Here is a 10,531-nt window from a genome sequence, read left to right as displayed (position 1 = left end):
GTATATAATACATATGTAGTGTACTTTCATATTTTATGTATAGTATATAATACATATTTGGTGAAATTTTATATTTTATGTACAGTGTATAATATATATTTGGTGAACTTTGATATTTTATGTACAGTATCTAATGCATATTTGGTGAAATTTGATATTTTATGTACAGTATTTAATATATATTTAGTGTTCTTTCATACTTTATGTACAGTATATAATATATATTTTGTGAAATTTGATATTTTATGTACGTTATATAATATATATGGTGAAATTTGATTTTTTATGTACAGTATATAATATATATGTAGTGTACTTTCATATTTTATGTATAGTGTATAATACATATTTCATGAAATTTGATATTTTTTGTACAGTATATAATGTATATTTGGTGAAATTTGATATTTTACGTACCGAATGTAATATATATTTGTTGAAGTTTGATATTTTATGTACAGTATATAATATATATTTAGTGTTCTTCCATACTTTATGTACAGTATATAATACATATTTTATGTAATTTGATATTTTATGTACAGTGTATTATATATTTTTTGAAGTTTGATATTTTATGTACAGTATAAACTATATATTTGGTGAAATGTGATATTTCGTGTACAGTATATAATATATATGTAGTGTACTGTCATATTTTATGTATAGTATATAATACATATTTGGTGAAATTTGATATTTTATGTACAGTATATAATATATATTTGGTGAAATTTGATATTTTATGTACAGTATGTAATATATATTTGTTGAAATTTATATTTTATGTACAGTATATAATATATATTTTGTGTTCTTTCATACTTTATGTACAGTATATAATTCAGAGTTTGTTAAATTTGATATTTTATGTACGTTATATAATATATGGTGAAATTTGTTATTTTAAGTACAGTATATAATATATATATAGTGTACTTTTATATTTTATGTATAGTATATAATACATATTTGGTGATATTTGATATTTTATGTACAGTATATAATAAATATTTGGTGAAATTTTATATTTTACATAAAGAATGTAATACATATTTGGTGAAATTTGATATTTTATGTACAGTATATAATATATATTTAGTGTTCTTTCATACTTTATCTACAGTATATAATACATATTTTGTGTAATTTGATATTTTATGTACAATATATTAAATATATTTTGAAGTTTGTTATTTTATGTGGAGTATAAACTACATATTTGGTGAAATGTGATATTTTGTGTACAGTATATAATATATATGTAGTGTACTTTCATATTTTATGTATAGTATATAATACATATTTGGTGAAATTTGATATTTTATGAACAGTACATAATATATATTTGGTGAACTTTGATATTTTATGTACAGTATGTAATATATATTTGTTGAAATATGATATTTTATGTACAGTATATAATATATATTTACTGTTCTTTCATAGTTTAAGTACAGTATATAATACATATTTTGTGTAATTTGATATTTTATGTACAGTATATTATATGTTTTTTGAAGTTTGTTATTTTATGTACTGTATAAACTATATATTTGGTGAAATGTGATATTTCATGTACAGTATAAAATATATATGTAGTGTACTTTCATATTTTATGTATAGTATATAATATATATTTGGTGAAATTATATATTTTATGTACAGTATATAATATATATTTGGTCAAATTTGATATTTTACATACCGAATGTAATATATATTTGTTGAAATGTGATATTTCGTGTACAGTATATAATATATATGTAGTGTACTGTCATATTTTATGTATAGTATATAATACATATTTGGTGAAATTTGATATTTTATGTACAGTATATAATATATATTTGGTGAAATTTGATATTTTATGTGCAGTATGTAATATATATTTGTTGAAATTTATATTTTATGTACAGTATATAATATATATTTAGTGTTCTTTCATACTTTATTTACAGTATATAATACATAGTTTGTGAAATTTGATATTTTATGTACAGTATATAATGTATATTTGGTGAAATTTGATATTTTACATACCGAAGGTAATATATATTTGTTGAAATTTGATATTTTATGTACAGTATATAATATATATTTTGTGTTCTTTCATACTTTATGTACAGTATATAATACATATTTTGTGTAATTTTATATTTTATGTACAGTGTATTATATATTTTTTGAAGTTTAATATTTTATGTACAGTATAAACTATATATTTGGTGAAATGTGATATTTCGTGTACATTATATAATATATATGTAGTGTACTTTCATATTTTATGTATAGTATATAATACATATTTGGTGATATTTGATATTTTATGTACAGTATATAATATATATTTGGTGAAATTTGATATTTTATGTAGAGTATGTAATATATATCTGTTGAAATTTATATTTTATGTACAGTATATAATGTATATTTAGCGTTCTTTCATACTTTATGTACAATATATAATACATGGTTTGTGAAATTTGATATTTTATGTATGTTATATAATATATATGGTGAAATTTGATATTTTATGTACAGTATATAATATATATCTAGTGTACTTTCATATTTTATGTATAGTATATAATACATATTTGGTGAAATTTGATATTTTATGTACAGTATATAATATGTATTTGGTGAAATTTCATATATTACATACAGTATATAATATATATTTGGTGAAATTTGATATATTATGCACAGTATATAATATATATTTAGTGATCTTTCATACTTTATGTACAGTATATAATACATATTTTGTGTAATTTGATATTTTATGTATGTTATATAATATATGGTGAAATTTGATATTTTATGTACAGTATATAATATATATGTAGTGTACTTTCATATTTTATGTATAGTATATAATACATATTTGGTGAAATTTGATATTTTATGTACAGTATGTAATATATATTTGTTGAAATTTATATTTTTTGTACAGAATATAATGTATACTTAGTGTTCTTTCATACTTTATGTACAGTATATAATACATAGTTTGTGAAAGTTGATATTATATGTAAGTTATATAATATATATGGTGAAGTTTGATATTTTATGTACAGTATATAATATATATGTAGTGTACTTTCATATTTTATGTATAGTATATAATACATATTTGGTGAAATTTGATATTTTATGTACAGTATGTAATATATATTTGTTGAAATTTATATTTTATGTACAGTATATAATATATATTTTGTGTTCTTTCATACTTTATGTACAGTATATAATTCAGAGTTTGTTAAATTTGATATTTTATGTACGTTATATAATATATGGTGAAATTTGTTATTTTAAGTACAGTATATAATATATATGTAGTGTACTTTTATATTTTATGTATAGTATATAATACATATTTGGTGATATTTGATATTTTATGTACAGTATATAATAAATATTTGGTGAAATTTGATATTTTACTTACAGAATGTAATACATATTTGGTGAAATTTGATATTTTATGTACAGTATATAATATATATTTAGTGTTCTTTCATACTTTATCTACAGTATATAATACATATTTTGTGTAATTTGATATTTTATGTACAATATATTAAATATATTTTGAAGTTTGTTATTTTATGTGGAGTATAAACTACATATTTGGTGAAATGTGATATTTTGTGTACAGTATATAATATATATGTAGTGTACTTTCATATTTTATGTATAGTTTATAATACATATTTGGTGAAATTTGATATTTTATGAACAGTACATAATATATATTTGGTGAACTTTGATATTTTATGTACAGTATGTAATATATTTTTGTTGAAATATGATATTTTATGTACAGTATATAATATATATTTACTGTTCTTTCATAGTTTAAGTACAGTATATAATACATATTTTGTGTAATTTGATATTTTATGTACAGTATATTATATGTTTTTTGAAGTTTGTTATTTTATGTACTGTATAAACTATATATTTGGTGAAATGTGATATTTCATGTACAGTATAAAATATATATGTAGTGTACTTTCATATTTTATGTATAGTATATAATATATATTTGGTGAAATTATATATTTTATGTACAGTATATAATATATATTTGGTCAAATTTGATATTTTACATACCGAATGTAATATATATTTGTTGAAATGTGATATTTCGTGTACAGTATATAATATATATGTAGTGTACTGTCATAGTTTATGTATAGTATATAATACATATTTGGTGAAATTTGATATTTTATGTACAGTATATAATATATATTTGGTGAAATTTGATACTTTATGTGCAGTATGTAATATATATTTGTTGAAATTTATATTTTATGTACAGTATATAATATATATTTAGTGTTCTTTCATACTTTATTTACAGTATATAATACATAGTTTGTGAAATTTGATATTTTATGTACAGTATATAATGTATATTTGGTGAAATTTGATATTTTACATACCGAAGGTAATATATATTTGTTGTAATTTGATATTTTATGTACAGTATATAATATATATTTTGTGTTCTTTCATACTTTATGTACAGTATATAATACATATTTTGTGTAATTTTATATTTTATGTACAGTGTATTATATATTTTTTGAAGTTTAATATTTTATGTACAGTATAAACTATATATTTGGTGAAATGTGATATTTCGTGTACATTATATAATATATATGTAGTGTACTTTCATATTTTATGTATAGTATATAATACATATTTGGTGATATTTGATATTTTATGTACAGTATATAATATATATTTGGTGAAATTTGATATTTTATGTAGCGTATGTAATATATATTTGTTGAAATTTATATTTTATGTACAGTATATAATGTATATTTAGCGTTCTTTCATACTTTATGTACAATATATAATACATGGTTTGTGAAATTTGATATTTTATGTATGTTATATAATATATGGTGAAATTTGATATTTTATGTACAGTATATAATATATATCCAGTGTACTTTCATATTTTATGTATAGTATATACTACATATTTGGTGAAATTTGATATTTTATGTACAGTATATTATATATTTTGTGAAATTTGGTCCTTTATGTACATTAAATAATATATATTTTGTGAAGTTTGATATTTTATGTACATTATGTTATATATATTTGGTGAAATTTCATATTATGTGCACAGTATTTAATATATATTTTTTGTAATTTGATATTTTATGTACAGTATATTATATATTTTTTGAAGTTTGATATTTTATGTACAGTATAAACTATATAGTTGGTGAAATGTGATATTTCGTGTGCACTATATGATATATATTTGGTGTACTTTGATATTTTATGTACAGTATATAAAATATATTTGGTTAAATTTGATATTTTATGTACAGTATATAATATATATCTGGTGAAATTTGATATTTTATGTACAGTATATAATAAATATTTGTTGAAATTTGATATTTTATGTATAGTATTTAATATACATTTGATGAAACGTGATGTTTAATGTACAGTATAAACTATATATTTGGTGAAACTTGATATTTCGTGTACAGCATATAATATATATTTGGTGTACTTTGATATTTTATGTACAGTATATAATACATATTTGCTTAAATTTCATATTTTATGTACAGTATATAATATATATTTGGTGAAATTTGATATTTTATGTACAGTATTTAATACATATTTGGTGAAATTTGATATTTTATGTACAGTATATAATATATATGTAGTGTACTTTCATATTTTATGTATAGTATATAATACATATTTGGTGATATTTGATATTTTATGTACAGTATATAATATATATTTGGTGAAATTTGATATTTTACATAAAGTATGTAATACATATTTGGTGAAATTTGATATTTTATGTACAGTATATAATATATATTTAGTGTTCTTTCAGACTTTATGTACAGTATATAATACATATTTTGTGTAATTTGATATTTTATGTACAGTATATTATATATTTTTTGAATTTTGATATTTTATGTACAGTATAAACTATATATTTGGTGAAATGTGATATTTCGTGTACAGTATATAATATATAAGCAGTGTACTTTCATATTTTATGTATAGTATATAATACATATTTGGTGAAATTTGATATTTTATGTACAGTATATAATATATATTTGGTGAAATTTAATATTTTATGTACAGTATACAATATATATCTAGTGTACTTTCATATTTTATGTGTAGTATGTAATACATATTTGGTGAAATTTGATATTTTATGTACAGTATATAATATGTATTTGGTGAAATTTGATATATTACATACAGTATGTAATATATATTTGGTGAAATTTGATATTTTATGTACAGTATATAATATATATTTAGTGTTCTTTCATACTTTATGTACAGCATATAATACATATTTTGTGTAATTTGATATTTTATGTACCTTATATAACATATATGGTGAAATGTGATATTTCGTGTACATTATATAATATATATGTAGAGTACTGTCATATTTTATGTATAGTATATAATACATATTTGGTGAAATTTGATATTTTATGTACAGTATATTATATATATTTGGTGAAATTTGATATTTTACATATGGTACGTAATATATATTTGGTGAAATTTGATATTTTATGTACAGTATATAATATATATTTAGTGTTCTTTCATACTTTATGTACAGTATATAATACCTAGTTTGTGAAATTTGATATTTTATGTATGTTATATAATATCTATGGTGAAATTTGATATTTTATGTACAGTATATAATATATATAGTGTACTTTCATATTTTATGTATAGTATATAATACATATTTGGTGATATTTGATATTTTATGTACAGTATATAATATATATTTGGTGAAATTTGATATATTACATAAAGTATGTAATACATATTTGGTGAAATTTGATATTTTATGTACAGTATATAATATATATTTAGTGTTCTTTCAGACTTTATGTACAGTATATAATACATATTTTGTGTAATTTGATATTTTATGTACAGTATATTATATATTTTTTGAATTTTGATATTTTATGTACAGTATAAACTATATATTTGGTGAAATGTGATATTTCGTGTACAGTATATAATATATAAGTAGTGTACTTTCATATTTTATGTATAGTATATAATACATATTTGGTGAAATTTGATATTTTATGTACAGTATATAATATAGATCTGGTGAAATTTGATATTTTATGTACAGTATGTATTATATATTTGTTGAAATTTATATTTTATGTACAGTATATAATGCATATTTAGTGTTCTTTCATACTTTATGTACAGTATATAATACATAGTTTGTGAAATTTGATATTTTATGCATGTTATATAATATATATGGTGAAATCTGATATTTAATGTACAGTATATAATATATATCTAGTGTACTTTCATATTTTATGTATAGTATATAATACATATTTGGTGAAATTTGATATTTTATGTACAGTATATAATATATATCTGGTGAAATTTGATATTTTATGTACAGTATATAATAAATATTTGTTGAAATTTGATATTTTATGTATAGTATTTAATATACATTTGATGAAACGTGATGTTTAATGTACAGTATAAACTATATATTTGGTGAAACTTGATATTTCGTGTACAGCATATAATATATATTTGGTGTACTTTGATATTTTATGTACAGTATATAATACATATTTGCTTAAATTTCATATTTTATGTACAGTATATAATATATATTTGGTGAAATTTGATATTTTATGTACAGTATTTAATACATATTTGGTGAAATTTGATATTTTATGTACAGTATATAATATATATGTAGTGTACTTTCATATTTTGTGTATAGTATATAATACATATTTGGTGATATTTGATATTTTATGTACAGTATATAATATATATTTGGTGAAATTTGATATTTTACATAAAGTATGTAATACATATTTGGTGAAATTTGATATTTTATGTACAGTATATAATATATATTTAGTGTTCTTTCAGACTTTATGTACAGTATATAATACATATTTTGTGTAATTTGATATTTTATGTACAGTATATTATATATTTTTTGAATTTTGATATTTTATGTACAGTATAAACTATATATTTGGTGAAATGTGATATTTTGTGTACAGTATATAATATATAAGCAGTGTACTTTCATATTTTATGTATAGTATATAATACATATTTGGTGAAATTTGATATTTTATGTACAGTATATAATATATATTTGGTGAAATTTAATATTTTATGTACAGTATACAATATATATCTAGTGTACGTTCATATTTTATGTGTAGTATGTAATACATATTTGGTGAAATTTGATATTTTATGTACAGTATATAATATGTATTTGGTGAAATTTGATATATTACATACAGTATGTAATATATATTTGGTGAAATTTGATATTTTATGTACAGTATATAATATATATTTAGTGTTCTTTCATACTTTATGTACAGCATATAATACATATTTTGTGTAATTTGATATTTTATGTACCTTATATAACATATATGGTGAAATGTGATATTTCGTGTACATTATATAATATATATGTAGAGTACTGTCATATTTTATGTATAGTATATAATACATATTTGGTTAAATTTGATATTTTATGTACAGTATATTATATATATTTGGTGAAATTTGATATTTTACATATGGTACGTAATATATATTTGGTGAAATTTGATATTTTATGTACAGTATATAATATATATTTAGTGTTCTTTCATACTTTATGTACAGTATATAATACCTAGTTTGTGAAATTTGATATTTTATGTATGTTATATAATATCTATGGTGAAATTTGATATTTTATGTACAGTATATAATATATATATAGTGTACTTTCATATTTTATGTATAGTATATAATACATATTTGGTGATATTTGATATTTTATGTACAGTATATAATATATATTTGGTGAAATTTGATATATTACATAAAGTATGTAATACATATTTGGTGAAATTTGATATTTTATGTACAGTATATAATATATATTTAGTGTTCTTTCAGACTTTATGTACAGTATATAATACATATTTTGTGTAATTTGATATTTTATGTACAGTGTAATATATATTTTTTGAAGTTTGATATTTTATGTACACTATAAACTATATATTTGGTGAAATGTTATATTTCGTGTACATTATATAATATATATGTAGTGTACTGTCATATTTTATGTATAGTATATAATACATATTTGGTGAAATTTGATATTTTATGTACAGTATATAATATATATTTGGTGAAATTAGATATTTTATGTACAGTATGTAATATATATTTGTTGAAATTTATATTTTATGTACAGTATATAATATTTATTTAGTGTTCTTTCATACTTTATGTACAGTATATAATACATAGTTTGTGAAATTTGATATTTTATGTATGTTATATAATATATATGGTGAAATTTGATATTTTATGTACAGTATATAATATATATTAGTGTACTTTCTTATTTTAGGTATAGTATATAATACATATTGGGTTATATTTGATATTTTTTGTACAGTATATAATATATATTTGGTGAAATTTGATATTTTACATAAAGTATGTAATACATATTTGGTTAAATTTGATATTTTATGTACAGTATAAAATATATATTTAGTGTTCTTTCATAGTTTATGTACAGTATATAATACATATTTTGTGTAATTTGATATTTTATGTACAGTATATTATATATTTTTTGAAATGTGATATTTCGTGTAGAGTATATAATATATATGTAGTGTACTGTCATATTTTATGTATTGTATATAATACTCATTTGGTGAAATTTGATATTTTGTGTACAGTATATAATATAAATTTGGTGAAATTTGATATTTAATGAACAGTATATAATATATATTTGGTGAAATTTGATATTTTATGTAGAGTATGTAATATATATTTGTCGAAATTTATATTTTATGTACAGTATATAATATATATTTAGTGTTCTTTCATACTTTATGTAGAGTATATAATACATAGTTTGTGAAATTTGATATTTTATGTATGTTATATAATATATTGTGAAATTTGATATTTTATGTACAGTATATAATATATATGTAGTGTACTTTCATATTTTATGTATAGTATATAATACATATTTGGTGAAATTTGATATTTTATGTACAGTATATAATATGTATTTGGTGAAATTTGATATATTACATACAGTATGTATTATATATTTGGTGAAATTTGATATTCTATGTACAGTATATAATATATATTTAGTGTTCTTTCATACTTTATGTACAGTATATAATACATATTTTGGGTAATTTGATATTTTATGTACCTTATATAACATATATGGTGAAATTTGATATTTTATGTACAGTATATAATATATATGTAGTGCACTTTCATATTTTATATTTAGTATATAATACATATTGGGTGAAATTTGGTGTTTTATGTACAGTATATAATATATATTTGGTGAAATTTCATATTTTACATACCGAATGTAATATATATTTGGTGAAATTTG

The sequence above is a fragment of the Gorilla gorilla genome, chromosome Y (assembly GCF_029281585.2).
Source record: "Gorilla gorilla gorilla isolate KB3781 chromosome Y, NHGRI_mGorGor1-v2.1_pri, whole genome shotgun sequence".
NCBI classification, from domain to species: Eukaryota; Metazoa; Chordata; class Mammalia; order Primates; family Hominidae; genus Gorilla; species Gorilla gorilla.
The sequence above is the reverse complement of the archived record's forward strand: the minus strand, read 5'-3'. Positions refer to the sequence as shown.